This window comes from Zalophus californianus, chromosome 13 (genome assembly GCF_009762305.2).
Source record: "Zalophus californianus isolate mZalCal1 chromosome 13, mZalCal1.pri.v2, whole genome shotgun sequence".
Taxonomy (NCBI): domain Eukaryota; kingdom Metazoa; phylum Chordata; class Mammalia; order Carnivora; family Otariidae; genus Zalophus; species Zalophus californianus.
In genome coordinates, this window is record NC_045607.1 from 37604077 (window position 1) to 37627063 (window position 22987).

The window sequence follows — 22987 nt, forward strand, 5'->3', positions numbered from 1 at the left end:
GATTCTTATAGTCCAATTATTTTTTATTTTCTGAGGACTTTCATAGGCAGTGTCTTGCATGAACCTGTCAATGCCACATAAAGTAAGCAGAATTTCACTACTTTAAAGACTTATTTACTTGACAGAGAGAGATATGGGGAGGGGGAGAGGGAGAGGGAGCATCTCCAGCAGACTCCTGGCTGATCAAAGAGCCTGACATGGGGTCCTTATCTCTCAACCCTGAGATCACAACCTGAGCTGAAACCAAGAGACAGACGCTTAGCTGACTGTGCCACCCAGGTGCCCCTTGTTTATTTTTATTATTATTATTTTTTAAATAAGCTCTATGTCCAATGTGGGGCTTGAACTCACAACCTGAGATTAAGAGTCTTAAGCTCCAGCAACTGACTCAGCTGGGCACCCCAAGAAGCCCAATTCTCATTAGAAGGTTGCTCCTGACATGGAACATGGGTAGGGGAATCTTGGGTGATTTTTTATGGTTAATAGGCCTGGATCATTCGTCTCTATCTGCTAAAGAGAGACACCTGCCAAAGGGACCAAAATGTTCTATGTGCTGGTTAGTCAGGCTACCCTTTCCCCTGCATGGTGTACATTTTTGCTTCTTAAGGCTTTTTTTTTTTTTTAATAGATTCTATACAGACCATTCCCACTCAGTTATCACATTCTTCTGCAGGGTATAATGCATTGGATTATGATCACGTACCGTAAATCAGGAGATTAGACTTGAACTTAATCAGTGATTAGCTTTATCTAGATTGCGAAAATTCTGCTTTGGAGTTTATACGTTTTGATTTTATCTTCCTAAGTCTCAGCTACCCATTACCGATTCTTTCTGAGATGGGTTTCATCTGGTTTCACCCACCTTCTTTATTGCCTGCCATGTTTACAGACTTAAAAATCCAGGCTTCTGAGAATTTCTCCAGTGTATTTTCTATCACATTATGCTCTCACTGTAGTCCAGCCAAGTGTACTTAAACAAAAAATTGGTGAATTGGATGGTGGTGTTCTTTGCAGTCACAGGATGTGAAATAAGTTTCAGAGTCAATGTATCAGAGTCAGGCTGGGTGGGAATGGGTGGTAGTGATATCCCCTAGGAGAGCCTATTGTGAGAGGATAGTTCTATTACATCCAGGTGGTAATAACTATTATCAGTGAGGTTTTAGGACTTTGATTACCCTTATTTTTCTCTCTGATCCTAGATCTGAGGTGGGACGTCTCCCTTGATAAATGGTAATTTATCAAAAGTATCCAGCATAGTATGCCTGATACAGAAAAGACAGATATTTTTGAATATAACAGAAGCGGAAATTGAGGGACTGGAAAGGTGACATATCTTGTACAAGTCACAGAACTAACACATGGTCTTTTTTAAATATTTTATTTATTTATTTGGGAGAGAGCATAAGCAGGGGGAATGGCAGGCAGAGGGGAAGCAGGCTCCTCGCTGACCACGACCTGAGCCGAAGGCAGACACTCAACCGACTGGGTCACCCAGGCGCCCCTCTTTTTTTTTTTTTAAGTTTATGTATTTTTAGGAAAATGTACACCAAACCTGGGGCTCCATCTCACAACACTGAGTTCAAGAGTCACATGCTCTTCTAACTGAGCCAGCCAGGCACCCCGGTCTCTCTTTTCTTGATGTTTATCTTTTTTTTTTAAAGATATTATTTATTTATTTGAGAGAGAGAGAGAGAATGAGAGAGAGAGAGCATGAGAGGGAAGAGGGTCAGAGGGAGAAGCAGACTCCCTGCCGAGCAGGGAGCCCGATGTGGGACTCCATCCCGGGACTCCAGGATCATGACCTGAGCCGAAGGCAGTCGCTTAACCAACTGAGCCACCCAGGCGCCCTCTTGATGTTTATCTTTAATTAAAAGACCAGTACCTTCTTCATGTAAAAATATAGATTAGATAAGTCCTTTTTTTTAAGATTTTATTTATTTGACGGAGAGAGAGCGAAGAGAGGGAACACAAGCAGGGGGAGGGGGGAGGGAGAAGCAGACTTCCCGAGGGGCAGGGAGCCCGATGCAAGGCTCAATCTCATGACCTGAGCCGAAGGCAGACGCTTAACAACCGAGCCACCCAGGCATCCCGATAAGTCCCTTTTGACTAGCACCTTCCATCACAAACCCTCCTCCCCATTCCACAGAGACAGATCCTGTTATCAGGTTTTCATAATTGTTTTCTTGTACACTTTCCATTAAAAGTTTTTGCCTCTCAAGGGTGATTTTATCTTTGACTCTCCCACACATTTCTATAAAGCAGGAATACAAAGAGGAGGAAGACTGAAATGACCAGGCACAATTCCAGCTCACTGTCAAAAGGGAGAGGTAAGATACATCTACACATGAATGGTCATGATAATTTTTGTTTCAGCCTGAGCATTCTTTGATCAATTCAGATTTATAACAAAGGCTTCCCTTGAACTGAGAACTGTTAAGGTTTCGATTGTTATTCATCAAGTAATTTAACCTACGACAGTCTATTAGTAACTAGGGTGTTAGCTAGTAATTAGTATAGTGCCCTGCACAAAGATCAGTGTATGTTAATTCCCTTCCCACCTTTTGTATCTGCTGTGCTCAAAGGGTACGTACCAGGTGTGAAAATATTACTATTGTTTATTGAGGGTTTAACTATGTGCCAAACAGGCACTTTACATAACCTCATTTTATTTATTTATTTAAAATATTTCATTTATTTTAGAGAGAAAGAAAGAGCACAAGCAGGCAGAGCTGGCAGGTAGAGAGAGAGAGAGAGAGAGAGAGAGAGAGAGAGAGAGGGAGAAGCAGGTTCCCCGCTGAACAGGGGGCCCAATGTGGGGCTTGATCCCAGGACCCTGGAATGATGACCTGAGCCGAAGGCAGATGCTTAAACAGCTGAGCCACCCAGGTGCCCCTACCTGATCTCATTTAATTTTCACAACCTGGTGAAGTGGTATCATTGCAAAGGAAGGAAGCTCAGGTTGAGGCAAGGCCTGCTGTATTCCAAAGTCCGTGTACCTAACCAGCCTGGGATACTGCCTTTGAGAATCAAATAGGTCAGTAAACGGGAAAATACTTTAAACTCCGAAATACTGGGGTGCCTGGGTGGCTCAGTGGGTTAAGCGTCTGCCTCTCCTCAGGTCATGATTTCAGGGTCCTGGGATGGAGCACACTGGGCTCAGTTCACCAGGAAGTCAGCTTCTCTATGGCCCTCTGGCCCGCTCCTGCTCTCTCTCACTCACGCTCTAATAAATAAAATCTTAAAAAAATTAACTCCAAAATACTATGCTACAAGTGTAAAGCATTATCGCCTCAATGATGCTTAATTCATGGAGTTAAAACAGATCTTTGAGAGGAAGGTTATTCATTGGAGACACAAAATCTGGTTTGGCTCTCTTCAGGTAGAAACAACTGAACCTCTCTAAGGCTTCCTTATTTATTTATTTTTTTAAGATTTTATATTTTAAGGGGCGCCTGGGTGGCTCAGTCGGTTATGCGGCTGCCTTCGGCTCAGGTCATGGTCCCAGGGTCCTGGGATCGAGCCCCACCTCGGGCTCTCCGCTCGGCGGGGAGTCTGCTTCTCCCTCTACCTGCTGCTCTGCCCACTTGTGTTGTCTTGGTCAGTTAAATAAAATCTAAAAAAAAAAAGATTTTATATTTTAAGTAATTTCTACACTCAAGGTGGAACTCGAATTCACAACCCCAAGATCCAAACTAGCATACCCTACCGATTGAGCCAGCCGGGTGCCGCCCTAAGCCTTTCTTTACAGGGAGCAATCCCTGCTTTGATGGGTTGATTATAAGATTTAGTAAAAATTGCTGTATTAAGTAAACAGTCAAATATTAATCAATTCATGCATAAGGGGCTTGGTAAAAGAGAATTCAACGCCCACACTTAACAAGCCAGAAGCCCCGAGGTCCTTCTGCGCTGGATAACTTCCTATTGAAGCCGGCTCCACGCCGTTGCACTTCGGCGAGCCGTTGGCGTTTTCCCGCGCAGAGGGCGGAGCCGAGCGCGAGCCCGGGAACGTGTTAGCGAACCCCCGCCCCCACTCCCGGCCGGGACTACATCTCCCAGCAGGAACCACGCTCAGCCACCTGGCAAGCGGCGCCTGCTGGTATTAGTCTCATAAGCCACTGCTGTCCGTTTTCCCTCTGGGCTTTGCCTCAGAGGACTAAGTCATAAATGCAAGGTCTATGAACCCGCGAGGGAAAGGCTGCGGTGGTGGGTGCCTTTGCTGTGCAGCATATTGGCGCTAGTATTCCCCTCCCCGCGCAAGGTTTGGGAAGCCAGGCCTGTTCTGAATGGTTGGGCCACATCACATGATGAGAGGAAGGCGGCCGCAGGGGAGCGACTCGTGGTGCCTTGTGAGGTCATCACAGCGCGACAAGCTGCCGTTGTGGGCATCTTGGATGCGGTATGTAGTACCCTTCTGACAGCTCTGAGTACGAGAAATTTTATAAGGTCTCCCTTATTTGCTCCTTCCCGGTGCCTACCCCCGCCTCGGCGCTGTTGGCCTCTCCTAGTTGGCACGGGGGAGGCCGGAGGAACCGACGCGCTCGGTGGGCGGGCTGACGAGCCCCGAGCGAGCGTCGCGTGGTGGCTCCTCCTTCGCTCATGACGCAGAGGTCACGTGACGGGCCGGGCCGCCTCTGCCGCCGCCGCCGCTTTGTAAGAGGCACATTGGCAGGTAACGAGCGGCGGCGGCGGCGGCAGCTGGTTCCGAGTCCAGCGAGAACAGCAGCGGTAATTGGCACCCTCTCTCTCCTTTCCTGTTACAGAGCCCTGAGCATAGCAGCGTGCGCTTTCTAGTCCTGGGTTCAGCTCTTCTTTCCTCGAACGCTCTTCATACTGCCCCAGCGCCCACTCATGAAGATCGGGCCAAGCGTTCCTCGCCAGCTTCAGGCGTCCTCAGTATGCCCAGGCCTGGGCGCCTTCCTTCCTCTCCCTGCGGGTCGCCCTGTGCTTCTTCCTGCCTACTCCGGTCCTAGTCGGCCTGGCCCCACCCAACCCCAGGGGGCGCCTTCCCCTCCCCCCTTCGGGTTTCTGCCCTGGAGGGTGTGGTTTTCTCTCCCACCTCTGTCCCTCCCTGTCTGTCCGCTGGAGCTCCCGCGCCACGCTGATGCTCCCCGTCCTGGCCACCTTCCCGTTTTCACGTCTGTCGCTAGTCTTGGGACTGGACATCTTAGAGCCCAACTTGTGCGCTCTGAACCTTTCTTGGTTTACCCGGAGGAATAGTTAGATTCTACTCCTTTTCATTCTGGGAGGTTTTGGTGTTAGACTCTGGGGACTCAGTTTCTTTCTCCTCAGTCCCGGTTCCTCTAGTCTGGTTTTATCAGAGTTTTTAAAAACAGTTTTGAGAGCACCCTGTAAACCAAAGTTCTGTGTTACTCTTTAGTGTATTACATTTCCGTTTTCTTTGCCTCTGAATCACTTTCCCACTTGGCTTTCCCACCTTTTCCCCTCGGTTTTCAATCTCGTTTTTTCCCCAAGCATCTCAAGTGCCGCCACTCTGATCTCATATCCTTGTTCTCTCTAGGAGTTGATCCCGTCATCATTCCTGTTATTTCCTGTTTGACATAATCTTGTAGCTTACTACCACCTCTGTTGTATATTGGTTTCTACTTACGTCCGAGGTGTATGGTCTGTTAGTAGTTAGGCTTGTCTTCGGCCCTTTTGTGCCCTAACAGTTAAAAGCTTTTGAAGGTCTTTATAAGGGATCCAAACATCTTTTATTCAAAGGGCATATAATTAACTTTTTGGGTGAACCCAGACCTTTTATATTTTCTCTTCAATTATAGTATACTTTTTTTAAAAAAGATTTTATTTATTTAATTGACAGAGAGAGAGAGAGAGAGACAGAGAGGGAACACAAGCAGGGGGAGTGGGAGAGGGAGAAGCAGGCTTCCCGCCGAGCAGGGAGCCCGATGCGGGGCTCGATCCGAGGACCCTGGGATCATGACCTGAGCCGAAGGCAGTTGCTTAACCAACTGAGCCACCCAGGCGCCCTATAGTATACTTTTAATTAATTTTATGGTATACTTTTTTTTTTAAAAAGATTTTATTTATTTGACAGAGAGGGAACACAAGCAGAGGGAGTGGGAGAGGGAGAAGCAGGCTTTCCGCTGAGCAGGGAGCCCAATGTGGAGCTCGATCCCAGGACCCTGGGATCCTGACCTGAGCTGAAGGCAGATGCTTAATGACTGAGCCACCCAGGTGCCCTATGGTATACTTTTTAAACCAAGAGTTATGTCAGTAGTGTATTCCTCACTTTTTGTCATGTATTGTACATCCCAATTTTTAGTGTCAGTTTGTCTAATAATGGTGGAGGGAAGATGAAGCTAATACCTGAGTTCTTCTGTATCCTTGGCATTGGATGCCTAGATTGTGATGTTTCAGGAAAGGGAGTAATTTCCACTCTCTGGAGACCATAGAGTCTTGTAGTCCACCAATATCTCTTATGTACCTGCAGGGCCCTTTGGCTGGGGCTGTCATCCTCCCATTGCTGTGAACACTTATCATGCAGAAGTGATTAGTTTCCCACACTGCTCTTCTGCTTATCTCCAGTATGTTCCATCTGATTTTTCCTCCTTAAGGCTAGTTCACATGTGTGATGAGATTTCCCCCACCTCTGTCCTGCTAGTTTTCCACAGCTCTGATTTCCCCTATTTGCTTCCTTGTTGCTTCCGACCCTCAAATTAATTCAGAGAAGGGAGAGTTTTTTGTTGTGATTGAAATATGGCTGGAAGTGGTGGCATGGAAATGAGGCCATGGGAAAGGGTTGTGGTAATTGCTTCTCCTGCCTGTTTCCTGCTGCTCTGGTTTCCTCTGGCCTCTCTCTTTAAATGTGGGCTGGACCAGCCGCAGTCACATGGAGCTGCCTTTAGAACAAGGCTAGAACAACAATAACACCTCGCTTCCTTTTCCTGGTAACTGATGCAGCCTGTGCAGTATTCACCAGCAGTGTCTCTTGGTATTAACCTGAGTGAGTTTTATTGTTTAGGGAGAAATGGTAGGAGAACTTGGCGAAGAATGGTTAATTTCAATAGGCCCTTGTGTTTTGATGGGAACTGGTTGCTATCTCTACTCCTTTAACAGTACACTACATGAAGAAAGTATAAACCAGTGTTGAACTTTTGAACTGGTGTGAAGTGAAGCCTTTACTTTGGAAGTGTTACTCTTGAAGTATTGATTCCCCAGTCCTTTTTATTTTATTTTTTTTAAAGGATTTTATGTATTTATTAGCTCGACTGTGTGCAAGCGGAGAGGGGGCTGAGGTGGGAGGGAGATGCCGAGGGAGAGGAACAAGCCGACTTGCTCTGAGTGCAGAGCCCCACTCAAGGGCTTGATCTCACGACCCTGAGATCCTGACCTGAGCTGAAATCAAGAGTCAGATGCTTAACCCACTGAGCCACCCAGGTGCCCCAAGTTCCCAGTCCTTTTTAAAAATGATGACTTAAGATGTGTTGTTATAAGACACTTTTTTTGTTTGATGAATGCCTGCGTGAATTCACAGATTGTGAAGTTTATCTGTTAAATTTTATTTTGTTTATTAATCCTATGAGGTCAACAAATATTAGTTGGCTCTTAGTTAATTTGAGTAAATGGAGTGTCCTTTAAAAGTGGAGTGTATGGCGCTGGTTGTGTTGACTGGTAGAGTGGTGGTTCACTGATAGGTTTTGGAAACAGCTATTTTCTCCCCTCCCCCCACCCCACCCCCAAAGGAGAGTGAAGATGTAACTTGAAGGAAGTTGAGAGGGAAGACTTTTTTTTTTAAAGATTTATTTGACAGAGACAGCGAGTGAGGGAACACAAGCAGGCAGAGTGGGAGAGGGAGAAGCAGGCTTCCCTGCTAAGCAGGGAGCCTGATGTGGGCCTCGATCCCAGGACCCTGGGATCATGACCTGAGCCAAAGGCAGACACTTAACGAATGAGCCACCCAGGTGCCCGAGAGGGAAGACTTAAGAACAGGGAATATCACCGTTTAAGCCTGTGGTTAGTTTTGAAATAATTTTGACCCAACTGTCAAATATTTAGGAATGGGCTCCTTTTTTTTTTCATTTTTAAGTCCAAGAACCAAATTAATCAGGTTTGAGTTTTTTAATTTTTTAAAGATCTTATTTTTTTGACAGAGCGAGCTAGAGGGAACATAAGCAGGGGGAGTAGGAGAGGGAGAAGCAGGCCTCCTACTGAGCAGGGAGCCTGACGCGGGGCTTGATCTCAGGACCCCGGGATCACGACCCTAGCTGAAGGCAGACACTTAATGACTGAGCCACCCAGGGCCTCTAAAAAAATTTTTTTTCACGGTTATTAAGAGAAAGAGCAAGAGTGTGAGTGGGGGGAGGGGCAGAGGGAGAGAGAGTCTCAAGCTGACTCCAAACTGAGCACAGAGCCTGATGTGGGGCTTGATCTCGACCCTGGGATCATGACTGGAGCCGAAGGCAGTCGCTTAACTGACCAAGCCACCCAGGCATCCCCCAAATAAAAATATCTTTTTTTTTTTTTAAAGATTTATTTATTTGAGAGAGAGAATGAGAGATAGAGAGCACGAGAGGGAGGAGGGTCAGAGGGAGAAGCAGACTCCCCGCCAAGCAGGGAGCCCGATGTGGGACTCGATCCCGGGACTCCAGGATCATGACCTGAGTCGAAGGCGGTCGCTTAACCCACTGAGCCACCCAGGCGCCCCAAAATAAAAATATCTTTAAAAAAAAGTAAATTATTTGAGTAAAAAAAATTTTTTTTAAAAGATTTTACTTATTTATTTGACACAGAGACAGCAAGAGAGGGAACACAAGCAGGGGGAGCGGGAGTGGGAGAAGCAGTCTCCCCACTGAGCAGGGAGCCCGATGCGGGGCTCGATCCCAGGACCCTGGGATCATGACCTGAGCCGAAGGCAGACACCCAACGACTGAGCCACCCAGGTGCCCCTGAGTTAAAATTTTTTTTGGCATAGGTTTTTGAAGACCAGGTTTGTGAATTTGTTGCTGACATGGCATGTATGCTAGAGTGAGTTTTAATTTTCAGATAACTCATTTTCATACTGGGTGATGAGATAACTGAATTGGAACTCATTACTTTGGAATGTATTGAAATGGGCCTTAGATAAAGGAGTGTTTCATTTAAGACTACGCAGAGTTCTTAGAAAAGTTGTTCGGAATGTGTAGCTTGTTTTTTTTTATTTGGGACTCTGAAAGCAATAGAACATACATTTGATTTGGTCTAACACGTAAAATTTTATGAGAAGATTTTCAGATTTATAGAGAGAATTTCATTTGGATTTAGTTCCAAGCTTATTGTTGCTGTAACCTTGTTTCTTTTTAACACTGTTATTATTAACCTGTTTTTAACTAAGATGTCACATAGGAACCTTCAAGTTATACTATATGGGGGCACCTGGGTGGCTCAGTCTGTTGAGCATCCCACTCTTTGTGCACCCTTTGTTTTTCTCTCCATTTTATTTTTCTGCCTCCTTCTGCCTTTTCATCCCCGTACAATAACACTCTCAACACTCAGTCTCAACTGATGAGGTTGTAGACCTTCTGACTGTACTTGCCACATAACACGCTGCTTTCAGGCAGATGAAAACCTAAAATATCTTTGCAACCTCTTTTCATGGGCTTGGGCAAGGTGCATAGTGCTACCTGTATTGTGTGTCTACCTAGCTGGAATGTGTGCTCTTTGAAAGGTGCAAGTTTTCATTTGATAACAGTGTTTGGCATTGTCAAATCATTAAGCAAGAGAGTAAGTGGGCTTAAAAAAACAGGTTTAGCTGAAATAGGGGTCTAGGAAAAAAAAGGACTGGCTTTAGGATTGATTGACAAGCCTTATGTTACATTGTTCTTAGACCAAATCAGTTTGTTCCTCTTTTTTGAAACTTCAGGGTCAGGCTATCTGGTACTGTTTGACCTAAGAAAATAACATTAAATACGAGAAAATCAAAAGATAAAAATGACTTAATCATGGTTTAACATTTTAGTAGAAATCCTTTCTTTTTTTAATTTTTTCTTTTTATTTTTTTTTAAGTTTTTATTTAGAGAGAGCGAGAGAGAGTGCGCACGCACTAGAAGGGGAGAGGGAGAAGCAGACTCCCCGCTGAGCAGGGAGCCCAGTGTGGGATCATGACCTGAGCCAAAGGCAGACAACTAACTGACTGAGCCACCCAGGTGCCCCTGAAATCCTTTCTTTTTTTTAAAGATTTGTTTATTTTAGAGGGAGAGATCATGAGCGAGCTAGAGGAGGGGCAGGGGAGAGAGAGAGAGAGAGAGAGAGAGGATCCCAAGCACACTCCCACGGGGCCTGACTCAGGGCTCCATCCCATGACCTTGAGACCATGACTCCAGCTGAAACCAAGAGTTGAGACGCTTGACTGTTGAGACTCTACCCAGGCACCCCAGAAATCCTTTTTTTTTCTTTATGTAAAGCATATACTTAAAGTGTGATAATACTTTTATACTTTGTGATTTTTATTAAGAGAATACATACCAAAGAAGGTATATGAGGTATAAAAATACATGTAGAGTTTTCAAAAACAAAAATAAAATGACTAGTCAAGACATAGAGCATTACTGTTGCCTATATGCCCCTGTCATTTTGAAATCCAAGACTTTGCTTTTTCTTTCCCAGAGGTAAACATTAGCCTCCATTTTGGGTTTATTTAAAAAAATTTTTTTTGAGGGGTACCTGCGTGGCTCAGTTAGTTGGCTCAACTTTGGCTCAGGCCATGATACTAGGGTCCTGGGATGGAGCCCCACATCCGGCTCCCTGCTCAGCAGGGAGTCTGCTTCTCCCTCTCCCTCTGCCTTTTGCTCCCCCTGCTTGTGCTTGCTCTCTCTCAAATAAATGAAATCTTAAAAAATACATATATATTGAAAATTTTTTAGAATAATTTTTATTCCATATAATCCATAAATAATAGTTTAATATTGCCATTTTCAGTCTTGAATTATTCAGAGTAAACTCTACCCACAAAATGGGGCTCAAACTCACAACCCTGAGATCAAGAGTCCCATGTTCTACTGACTGAGTCAGGCAGGCCCCCCCTCAATCTTGTTTTAAATGGAATTGTATGATTCTTTTTTGATACTTCTTTCACTCTTAAATGTTTTAGATTCATTCATGTTGATTCTGTCGGTCATTTTTAGTAGTATGGTACTCCACTGTAAGGATATGTCACATCTTACTCTATTGTGATGGATGTTTGTGTCATTTCCAGTTTTTTGTGATGAGAAATTTTTACTTGTCTCTTTGTGAACATTTGCACAACCTGACCCTCCTCCCAAAACAAACTTTTTTTTAAGAGAAGATTTAAGAGTTCTCAAGACTATGTAACTGGGAGTGGAGTTTTTTTGGGCTGTGTTTGTAGTATGTGTAACTTTACTAGGTGATCCTGGGGCACCTGGGTGGCTCAGTTGGTTAAGCAACTGCCTTCGGCTCAGGTCATGATCCTGGAGTCCCGGGATCGAGTCCCAAATTGGGCTCCCTGCTCAGCAGGGAGTCTGCTTCTCCCTCTGACCCTCTTCCCTCTCGTGCTTTCTATCTCTCATTCTCTCTCTCTCTCAAATAAATAAATAAAATCTTTAAAAAAAAAAAACTTTACTAGGTGATCCCAAACTGTGTTGTACACTCATTTTTAATGAGGCTCTTCATCTTAACTACAGAACACAGAAAATTGAGTGATTATTTTTTCAATTCTCTAGAGGATGTACATAATTGAAATCATTCTAGAAGCCTAGGGAAGAAGTTTAATTCATACATAAAATGAATGCCTTAGACATTAGAACTAAATTCTCAAGACTGAGTTGATAAGAGTTCCACAGCCTTATCTACATTTGGTATTGCTTTAATTTTTAAATGTTTTTGGCAATTCTAGTGGGATGTTTTAGATACATCTTTTATGAACATCACACAGCTAGATTTTGCTTTGCTAATATCTCCTTCCAACTTGTCTTTTAACTGGAGCATGGAGACTCATTGTTGATTATAATTTCGGATATTTTGTATATATTTTTTGCTATCAAAGTCTTTACTTGCCTTGTGTTTATTGTTTTTCTGTTCTTTTTGCAGTTTTGATTATTTCTGTTTGGTTTCCTTCAACTTTTTAATTTAATTTTTTTTTTTTAAGATTTTATTTATTTATTTGACAGAGACAGAGACAGCGAGAGCAGGAACACAAGCAGGGGGAGTGGGAGAGGGAGAAGAAGGCCTCCCGCGGAGCAGGGAGCCCGATGTGGGACTCGATCCCAGGACCCTGAGACCATGACCTGAGCTGAAGGCAGACGCTTAACGCCTGAGCCACCCAGGCGCCCTTTAATTTAATTTTTTTAAAAAATCTATGAAAGCTAAAGGAGTATTATGAACACATGTATACCTTTGACTTGGAGTCACTACTTAGTATTTTGCTACATTGACTTTTCTTTCTACTATGCACATTGTTTTTTGGGGCTGTTTTTTGTTTTGTTTTGTTTTTGAATTTTATTTATTTATTTGACAGAAGGAGCACAAGCAGGGAGAGTGGGAGAGGGAGAAGCAGGCTTCCCGCAGAGCAGGGAGCCCGATGTGGGGCTCGATCCCAGGACCCTGGTATCATGACCTGAGCGATGCTTAACCACTGAGCCACCCAGGCGCCCCGAGGCTGAATGTTTTGGAAAGTAAAGTGAAACATCTTGACATATATGCCTAAATATTTCCTTAGCAAGTATCTCTTTACAATAAAGAGCTTCTCTTAAAAAGAAAAACAAGGGGCGCCTGGGTGGCTCAGTCGTTAAGCCTTTGGCTCAGGTCATGATCCCAGGGTCCTGGGATCGAGCTCCGCATCAGGCTCCCTGCTCGGCTGGAAGCCTGCTTCTCCCTCTCCCACTCCCCCTGCTTGTGTTCCTGCTCTTTGCTATCTCTCCCTCTCTGTCAAATAAATAAATAAAATCTTAAATAAATAAATAAAAAGAAAAACAAGCTGATCCTACCTAGGAAAGTGAATAATTATTTAATAATATATCTAATGAATAATGTCAATAATAGCTGATAAAAATTTACATTTAGATTTCCCAGTTCACAAAATGTCTTTTGTAACTTTTGTTACTGTCCAGAGTTTCTGCTTTACCCTGTTTGTGTATTGTCAGTGAAATATAATATTGAATGATAATCTGTTTAAGTGATTATTTTGTCATTTATCAGGCATAATTGCCAGTCAGATTATCTGATAAGTAAGATAACTACTGCTGTTATTTAGTTTAGATAATTCTTGCTAGTGTCAAGTAATTTGCAATTTATTGTAGACTGTGTGTAACTTTCTTGGGCTGTTAGACAAAATATTCTGTGTGTCTTGTTAATCTTATGCAGACCCCAGGTTTTGAAAAAATGAAAGTCCTTTTGATGTGTGGGAATAAGGGTAAACTATTACATAGATAAAAACTTTAGAAAGTAAATTTTTTTTTTAAGATTTTATTTATTTTTGTGGGAGAAGGAGGGAGAAGGAGCATGAGCAGGGGGAGGGGTAGGGGGAGGGATAGAGGGAGAAGCAAACTACCCCATGAGGTGAGAGCCTGTTGTGGACCCTATCCCAGGACCCTGGGATCATGACCTGAGCTGAAGACAGATGCTTTTTTTTTTTTTTAAAGATTTTATTTATTTATTTGAGAGAGAGAATGAGATAGAGAGCACGAGAGGGAAGAGGGTCAGAGGGAGAAGCAGACTCCCTACTGAGCAGGGAGCCCGATGCGGGACTCGATCCTGGGACTCCAGGATCATGACCTGAGCCGAAGGCAGTTGCTTAACCAACTGAGCCACCCAGGCACCCCGAAGACAGATGCTTAACTGACTGAGCCACCCAGGCACCCTAGAAAACGTTCTCATGGCATTTTATTTCTGTGAAATGCTCAGAGTGTAGGTTAACCTAGATTAGGCCTGAGTTGTTGCTGTTGCTAATGTGTGCTCCTAAATAGGTGTTCACCTGAACAAAGCTTTAATGTTGCTGCTTGTCAGCAACTGTTAAGTGCTACTGATTCAGGTGGATAATGCACTGTCCCGGCTCTGTAGGTGCTTAAATTTGTAGAGGAAGACAAAAGTAGACACAGTGCATTTAGGAGCCAGAATCCTTTTGGGAGCGACAGAGGAAAGTGCTTTCAGTTGAGTTTGGATATTGGGAGGCTTCCTTGAACCAGTGGGAGGCTGAGCCTTACTTTTCCTGTACTCTTCTTATAGGATCAATAATGGCCAAATTCCTGAAGTTATAATTGTTTCTTTTGTTAAAACACTCTGAATTTTAGGAGTGCCTGGCTGGCTTAGTCATTGGAACATTAGACTCTTGATCTCGGGGTTGTGACTTCGAGCCCCACGCTGGGTGTAGAGATTACTTAAAAATAAAATTTTGAGGAGCACCTGGGTGGTGCAGTCTAAGCGTCTGACTATTGGTTTCTGCTCACATTGTGATCTCAGGGTCATGAGATCAATCCCAATGTTGGGGCTCTGTTTGGAGTCTGCTCCAGATTCTTTCTCCCTCTCCCTCTGACTCTATTCCGTCCCTCCCCCCCCCCCCCCGCTCAGGCCCGCTCTGTCTGAAATAAATAAAATCTTTAAAAAAATAAAATCTTTGAAAAATAAAGAAAAAGGGGCATCTGGTGTCTTGGTCAGTTAAGTGTCCAACTGTTGATTTCATCTCAGGTCTTGATATCAGTGTTGTGTGTTCATGCCCTGCATTGGGCTCCATGCTGGGAATGGAGCCTCCTTAAAAAAAAAAACAAACCTAGAATTTTGCATCAGTTTTAGTTCAGTTTTATTAGAATTTGCTATTATTTTGATTACTATATTATTGTATCTTTTGTTTGGCCGCCATTGGTAGTTTATTTGTAGCAGCTAGTATAAAAGAGAAACTGTTTATTTTATTTATTTATTAAAAGATTTCTTATTTGAGAGAGAGAGAGTGCATGAGCCAGGGGGAGGAGCAGAGGGAGAGGGAGAAGAAAAGAAGACTCTCTTCTGGGGAGGGAGCCTGACATGGGGCTCGATGACAGGACCTTGAGATCATGACCTGAGCCAAAGGCAGCCGCTTAACCAGCTGAGTCACCCAGGTGCCCCTATTTATTTTTTAAAGATTTTTTTTTTTAAAGTAACCTCTACACCCAAAATTAGGTTTGAATTCACAACCCTGAGATCAAGAGTCTCATGATGCACAGACTGAGCTAGCCAGGTACCCCAAGAGAAACTAAGTTATTCTCTTCTATTTATTTACTTAACCCGTGAGGGCTATGCACAACGTGGGGCTCGAACTCACGACCCTGAGATCAAGAGTCACATATTCCGGGTGCCTGGGTGGCTCAGATGGTTAAGCGTCTGCCTTCGGCTCAGGTCATGATCCCAGAGTCCTGGGATCGGGTCCCGCATCGGGCTCCCTGCTCCTTGGGAGCCTGCTTTTCCCTCTGCCTCTCTCTCTCGCTCTCTCTCTCTCTCTCTCTCTCTGTCTCTCATGAATAAATAAATCAAATCTTTAAAAAAAAAAAAAAAGAGTCACATATTCCTCTAAGCCAGACAGGCACTCCAAGTTACTCTTACTATAAGTTATTCACATTATTTTCTTTGGGTCAGTTTTTTTTAAATTTTTTTTTATTTGACAGAGTACAAGCAGGGGGAGCGGAAGGCAGAGGGAGAGGGAGAAGCAGGCTCCCCGCTGAGCAGGGAGCCCGATGCGGGGCTCAATCCCAGGACCCTGGGATCATGACCTGAGCCGAAGGCAGACGCTTAACAGCTGAGCCACCCAGGCGCCCCTGTTTGTTGTTTTAATGCTTATTTCACTTTATCAAAAGATCCCAGCTGTAATGGGACATAGCTAGCATACTATGAACCAGTTTATATACTCTGACAGTCTAGCCATCTGTGGGACAAAGAAATGACCAGTGTCACAAAGGATTTTATTGGAGCATAGTTGACCTGTGGTGATACTTGTATAATTGGTAAATACTAAAAATCATTGAATTTTACACTTAAAAAAGGTGAACTTAATGGTAATCGCTATACCTCAGTAAAGTTGCCTAAATTGTTTGAATAAATAGGCAATGTTTTGAAATTAAATCCGAAACAAAAGTGGTCATTGAACATTAATACTGTAGTTGCTAGTATTTATGGTAGCTATTAGGACTTAGACTAAGCATTGGAGGTACATTATTTTGTTTGGTGCTCCTCCCAGGCTTGAGAAAGATTAAAGTATTTAGTCAAGGTTACCTAATCTACTAATTTGTAGAATGCAGGTCTGTGTGACTTCCAGACCTTTGTTCTTCACCCCCCCCAACCTGTGTTCTTAATCACAATACTGTACTACTTTACCTGTCTGAAATATTGCTCTCTGGGAGTATAGCCAAGTGCTGGGTAATCAGTCAAACAGTGTCCACAGTTGTGGTACATAAACCTGGGGGTTTGCACTGGATGGGAAATGAGGGGCTGGAGATGCAGGTGGCACCCTTGAACTCCACTGCCTGGTTTCACTAGGCCCCATTTCACTTTTACCTATTTTTATCTAATTAATTAATTATGTAAACTCTACGCCCAGCATGGGGGGGTGTTGAACTCAGGACCCCAAGATCAATACATACTCTACTGACTGAGCCACTCAGGCGCCCCTGTAATCTTTTTGAGATACATAGCTGAAATAGTCATTGCTTACAAGATAGAACATGCAGTTTCCCAGAGTGCTTGGATGGTAATTTTTGTAAGCCTTTGTTTTTGAGATTAATGTAGATGTAGAGAATAGTTTTTTATACACATACTTCTGAGAAGGAAAAGGATAGGGAATATTTTCTCAATAGTAGTGGTAGGAGATTTCCGTATTAAGGATTTTTGTATTTGATATTTGAATGAAAACTGAGCCTGGTGTATAAGTGACAGGTGTGTTAACATTTGAATGGATTGCATGACTATATTTTGATACATTCTTCAGGTAACTGGCATTTTAAAAGTTGCTTTTGGGGTGAGTGAAATGGTAATGAAGTTGCCATTAGAATAAAACAAATACATTTTATTTTTAAAAAGATTTTATTTAGGGCGCCTGGGTGGCTCAGTTGGTTAAGCAACTGCCTTCAGCTCAGGTCATGATCCTGGAGTCCCGGGATCGAGTCCCGCATCGGGCTCCCTGCTCAGCAGGGGTCTGCTTCTCCCTCTGACTCTCTTCCCTCTCGTGCTATCTCTCATTCTCTCTCTCTCAAATAAATAAAAATCTTTAAAAAAATAAAAAAAATAAAAAGATTTTATTTATTTGACAGCACAAGCACGGGGGACCAGCAGGCAGAGGGAGAGGGAGAAGCAGAGTCCCTGCTAAGCAGGAGCACCTGATGTGGGGCTCATTCCCGGGACCCTGGGACCATGACTTGAGCTGAAGGCAGACTTTAAACTGACTGAGCCACCCAGGCACCCCTACACTTTTTTTTTTTTTAAACAACTCAGACTATATTCTTGTTCATGAGGAAGGTTAGAGAACTGTAGTGAAAAACTGTGGTTTTTAAGTACTTAAAAATCTGTATTTATACTTTTGGCTTACAGTAATAGTTAGAGACGATACAGCTGTCTTGGAATGGTTTAATAATGGATATATTGAACTTCTATAAGTTAGTTGTGAAATATTTATAACAAATGAGTGTCCAATGTTCAAGTAGTTCATGCAGAAATGTGAAAAATGAGAACTTGAAATGTTCTTGCTTATCTGTCTTCAGTAAGAATTGGAGATTTGTAAAGTTTTGTGAGATATGAACTAAAACTTTCAAGTGATTATGAATTGAACTAGGTAACATTTTTGAGTATTGTTATATATGGGATTTCTTGAAGTTCTTTTCACAGCTTGGAATTGGAGATTTTCCTGCATTGACCATTGTTATGGCTTTTCTGTGCTTGAAAATAAGAAACGAGGCATGCCTGTGTGGCTCAGTTGGTTAAGTGTCTGCCTTTGGCTCAAGTCATGATCCCAGGGTTCTGGGATAGAGCCCCGTGTTGGGCTCCCTGCTCGGCAGGAAGTCTGCTTCTCCCTCTCCCACTCCCCCTGCTTGTGTTCCCTCTCTCTTGCTGTCTCTCTGTCAAATAAATAAATAAAATCTTAAAATAAGAAATGAGTTAAACTGACATTTTGGTTTAGGTAATGTTTTGGCTTAGAGTATCAAGAATTAAAGATTCTTGATTTTTGTGACTGGGTGTGGTCAATATGACTTGATTAAAAGAAACATTTGGCTTGGGGCACCTGGGTGGCTCAGTCATTGGGCGTCTGCCTTCGGCTCGGGTCGTGATTCCAGGTCCTGGGATTGAGCCCTGCGTCGGGCTCCCTGCTCGGTGGGGAGCCTGCTTCTCCCTCTCCCACTCCCACTGTTTGTGTTCCCTCTCTCGCTGTGTCTCTCTCTGTCAAATAAATAAATAAAATCTTAAAAAAAAAGAAAAAGAAACATTTGGCTTATTGAACTTGTATCCCCAAGGATGGTGAGGTCAGTTAACCTATGGTTTGACACCTTTTTTTCCCTTTCTAAAGAATATTTTTTTTTTAAAGATTTTATTTATTTATTTGACAGAGAGCACAAGTAGGCAGGCAGGCAGGCAGAGGGAGAAGCAGGCTCCCCGCTGAGCAGGGAGCCCGATGTGGGGCTCGATCCCAGGACCCTGGGATCATGACCTGAGCCGAAGGCAGACGCTTAACCGACTGAGCCACCCAGGTGCCCCCTTTTTTTCCCTTTCTGACTGGGTCTTATGAAGAGGAGATAAGCCAAAAGGAGAAGGCATCTCCCCTGCATACCCTTTCCCTCAGAAGGGCTCTTGAGACTTCACTTGATTCTTTCCAGAGAGGATAGGTGGGACTAATGCAGCTGAACATGGTTGGGAAAGAGCCACATTAAAGTAGGGTTAGGGACAGAAGAATTTGAGATGGGAACATTCACTTGGCAATTTATTACCACTTTTTTGTTAATACTCAGGAAGTAGGCCCTCTTCTTTCTTTCCTTCCTTCCTTTCCTCCCTCCCTGATAAAATGCATGCTGACATAAGTGGATGCTGGCATGTGGGTAGGGGTCGTCTCTTAATCACTCAAGCTATCCTAGAAGTCATTATGCAGACTGCTGAAAATCAAGGTTTGAGGGCTTAAGCTACTCAAGGGCTTGGTGGAAAGCCCCCCGTCCCCCCCCCATTAAACTCATGAATGAGTTAAAAATAATGCAGATGATTTTTATTTTTTTATTTTATTTTTTTAAAGATTTTATTTATTTATTTGACAGAGACACAGCAAGAGAGGGAACACAAGCAGGGGGAGTGGGAGAGGGAGAAGCAGGCTTCCCGCGGAGCAGGGAGCCCGATGTGGGGCTCCATCCCAGGACCCTGGGATCATGACCTGAGCCGAAGGCAGATGCTTAACGACTGAGCCACCCAGGCGCCCCGATGATTTTTATTTTTTTATTTTTGTTTTTTAAAAGGATTTTATGTATATATATTTATTTAGCATGAGCATAAATGGTGCCACTTTAGAGAAAGAGGCCAGGGACAGGAAAGACAGGATTGATATATTTAGGAAAGCAAGTTCCTAGGTATTTCCTGGGGTTAGAATAGATTCAGACTGGGGTGCCTGGCTGGCACAATTGGTAAAGCATGGGACTCTTGATCTTGTGTCATGAGTTTGAGCCCAATGTTGGGTGTAGAGTTTACTTTAAGAAAAAAACAAAACAAACAACAAAAAACAAAAAGAATAAATTCAGACGAATTTCCCACTTTACCCATCACATGGTTACAATAACTGACGTAGAATCAGAAGTTAAATGATGTTTGTTGTACTGTATTTCTCAAAGATGGGAGGTATGTGTTGCATTTTAGAAGGCATTTATATCAAAAAAATATTGGAACCAAAACCATCCTGGCCCCTAAGGAGTTTTCTTTCCGAGTACCATAATACTGGATTCTGTAGCTGAACAGGATAATTGAGGTGCTATAATTACGCTGTGTTGCTTTTACATAGTTGTTTATATCCCAACGTTCTGTGATAAAAGCATGATACAGCCATTTCTAGTGGATGACTGTAATGCAAAACAAATAGAAAACACTGAAAGCATACTCACCTAGATTTATTTATTTATTTATATTTATTTTGAGAGTGCGGGTGTGCATGCACGAGTGGGGGGTGGGGGGGGAGGATGGAGGGGCAGAGGGAGACAAGCAGACTCGCCACTGAGCAGGGAGTCCGATCTAGGGCACCTGGCTGACTCATTTAGTGGGGTGTGTGACTCTTGATTTCACGGTCATGAGTTTGAGCCCCACATTGTGAGGGTAGAGATTACTTAAAAGAATAAAAAACACAAACTTGTCTTTCTGAACGTAATTTCTGGTTCTATAGGTCTGGGATGACCTTGAGAATTTGCATTTGTGATGTTCTCAGGTGATGCTGCTGCTGGTCTTGACATCACACTTTGAGGACCACTAATTCCATAGTAGTAGTTTGACATCCCACTTGTACATTAGAAGCTTGGAAAGTTTTTTTTTTTTTTTTAAGATTTTATTTATTTGAGAGAATGTGAGAGAGAGCATGAGAGAGAGCACAAGCAAGGGGGAGGGGTAGAGGGAGAAACAGACACCCCCGCTGAGCAGGGAGCCCAATGCGGGGCTTGATCCCAGGACCCTGGGATCATGACCTGAGCCCAAGGCAGACACTTAACCCATTGAGGCACACAGGCGCCCCAGGATTTTTTTTAAGAATTTTATTTATTTATTTGACAGAGACATGGTGAGACAGGGAACACAAGTAGGGGAAGTGGGAAAGGGAGAAGCAGGCTCCCCACCTAGCAGGGAGCCCGATGTGAGGCTCGATCCCAGGACCCTGGGATCACGACCCGAGCCAAAGGCAGGCGCTTAATGATTGAGCCACCCAGGTGCCCCTAAGATTTTATTTTATTTTTTTTAAAGGTTTTATTTATTTATTTGAGAGAGAGAGAGAGAGAGCACATGAGACAGGGGAGGGTCAGAGGGAGAAGCAGACTTCCTGCTGAGCAGGGAGCCCGATGCGGGGCTCCAGGATCAGGACCTGAGCTGAAGGCAGTCACTTAACCACTGAGCCACCCAAGCGCCCCTAAGATTTTATTTATTTGTTTGTTTGTTTGTTTGTTTGTTTGACAGAGACACAGCCAGAGAGAGGGAACGCCAGCAGGGGGAGTGGGAGAGGGAGAAGCAGGCTTCCCTCGGAGCAGGGAGCCTGATGTGGGGCTTGATCTGAGGACCCTGGGATCATGACTTGAGCTGAAGGCAGATGCTCAACCAGCTGAGCCCCCTGAGCCTCCCAAGATTTTTTTTTAATTTAGTTCTTTTTTTTATTTTCTTTTTTTATTTTTTATTTTTTTAAAAATTTTATTTATTTATTTGAGAGAGAATGAGATAGAGAGCATGAGAGGGGGGAGGGTCAGAGGGAGAAGCAGACTCCCTGCTGAGCAGGGAGCCCTATGCGGGACTCGATCCCGGGACTCCAGGATCATGACCTGAGCCGAAAGCAGTCGCTTAACCAACTGAGCCACCCAGGCGCCCCTAAATTTAGTTCCTTTAAAAATTTTATTTATTAGAGAGAGAGAGAGAGTGATGGAGCACAAGCAGGGGGAGCAGCAGACAGATGGAGAAGTAGGCTCCCTGCTGAGCAAGGAGCCTGATGTGGGACTCCATCCCAGGACCTTGGGATCATGACCTGAGCTGAAATCAGACACTTAACTGACTGAGCCACCCAGGCATTCCGATTTTTTTTTTTTTAAGATTTTATTTTTAAGTAATCGCTACACCCAATGTGGGCCTTGAACTTACAACCCTGAGATCAAGAGTTGCATGTTCTGAGTGAGCCAGCCAGGCACCCCTGAAAAGAAATTTTTTTAAAATTGAGATATAAGTTGTATATTATAAAATTCATCCTTTTATAGTATACAGTTAAGTGGTTTTTTAGTATATTCACAAAGTTGTGCAGACATCTCTTTCTAGAACATTTTCATCACTCCGAAAAGAAACCTATACCCATTAGCAGTCAATGCTTATTTTTCCCTGCTCCTAACCCCTGGTAATCACTGATTTACTTTTGTCTCTGGATTTGCCTATTCTGGACATTACCTTTAAATGGAATAATAATTATATGGTCTTTTGTCGCTTAGGATAATGTTTTCAAGGTTCATCCATATTGTTGCATGTATCAGAAGTGATATTCCTTTAATTTAATTTTACTTTTTTTAAGATTTTATTTATTTGACAGAGTGAGAGAGCACATGCAGCGGGGCAGCAGAGGCAGAGGGAGAGGAAGGGTCCCCACTCAGCAGGGAGCCTTAAGCGGGGCTTGATCACAGGACCCTTGGATTATGACCTGAGCGGAAGGCAGACGCTTAACCAACTGAGCCACTCAAGTGCCCCTTAATTTAATTTTTAAAGTAGGCTCTACACCTATCATGGGGCTTGAATCCACCATCATAAGATCAAGAGTTGCATGCTCCATTGATTGAGCCAGCCTGGCGCCCCAGAACTTTATTCCTTTTAGTACTTGAATAATGTATGGTTACGCCTTACTTGTTTATCCATTCATCAGTTGATAGGGCATTTGGGTTGTTTCTGCTTTTTGTCATAATGCTGCTGTGAACATTCATGTGCACAATCCTGGGCAAACGTATGTTTTCAATTCTCTTGGGTCTGTACCTAGAAGTGGAATTGCTTGGTCATATGGTAACTCTTTAACTTTCTAGGAACTACTGGGAGAACCTTAAAAAATAATATTGATATCTGGGTCCTATTCTGAGTGGCTCTGATTTTAATAGGACCTGGTTTCTTTCTTTCTTGCTTTCTTTAATTTTTTATTTGGGTTCATTTTTTAGAAGTTGCCCAAGTGGTTGTACTGTGCAGCCAGGGATGGTGATGGATCATGATCCACTATTCAAGATTCTTAAACTTTGTTTGATGTGAGAAATTCCTGATGCTTCTGGAGATATGCTTGTTAACATTTGGACATGGGTAGAATGGCATATTTAGCTAATGAGTATAGTGACAAACCTGGGTTGAG

The 22987-nt window shown here is 43.4% G+C and overlaps 1 protein-coding gene across 3 annotated transcripts in view; it reads left to right on the top strand.

The window, feature by feature from the left end:
• The first annotated feature begins 4377 nt into the window (after positions 1 to 4377).
• UBAP2 (ubiquitin associated protein 2) overlaps positions 4378 to 22987 on the top strand; it is a 122312-nt gene continuing 103702 nt past the window's right edge. The window contains exon 1 of one of the 3 annotated variants that reach the window (XM_027616639.2): positions 4378 to 4396. The gene's annotated coding sequence lies outside the window, so the exon portion shown is untranslated. Of the gene's footprint in view, positions 4397 to 4614; positions 4726 to 22987 lie in introns of those variants that run through there. The other 2 variants (XM_027616638.2, XM_027616640.2) reach the window with 2 other exon arrangements.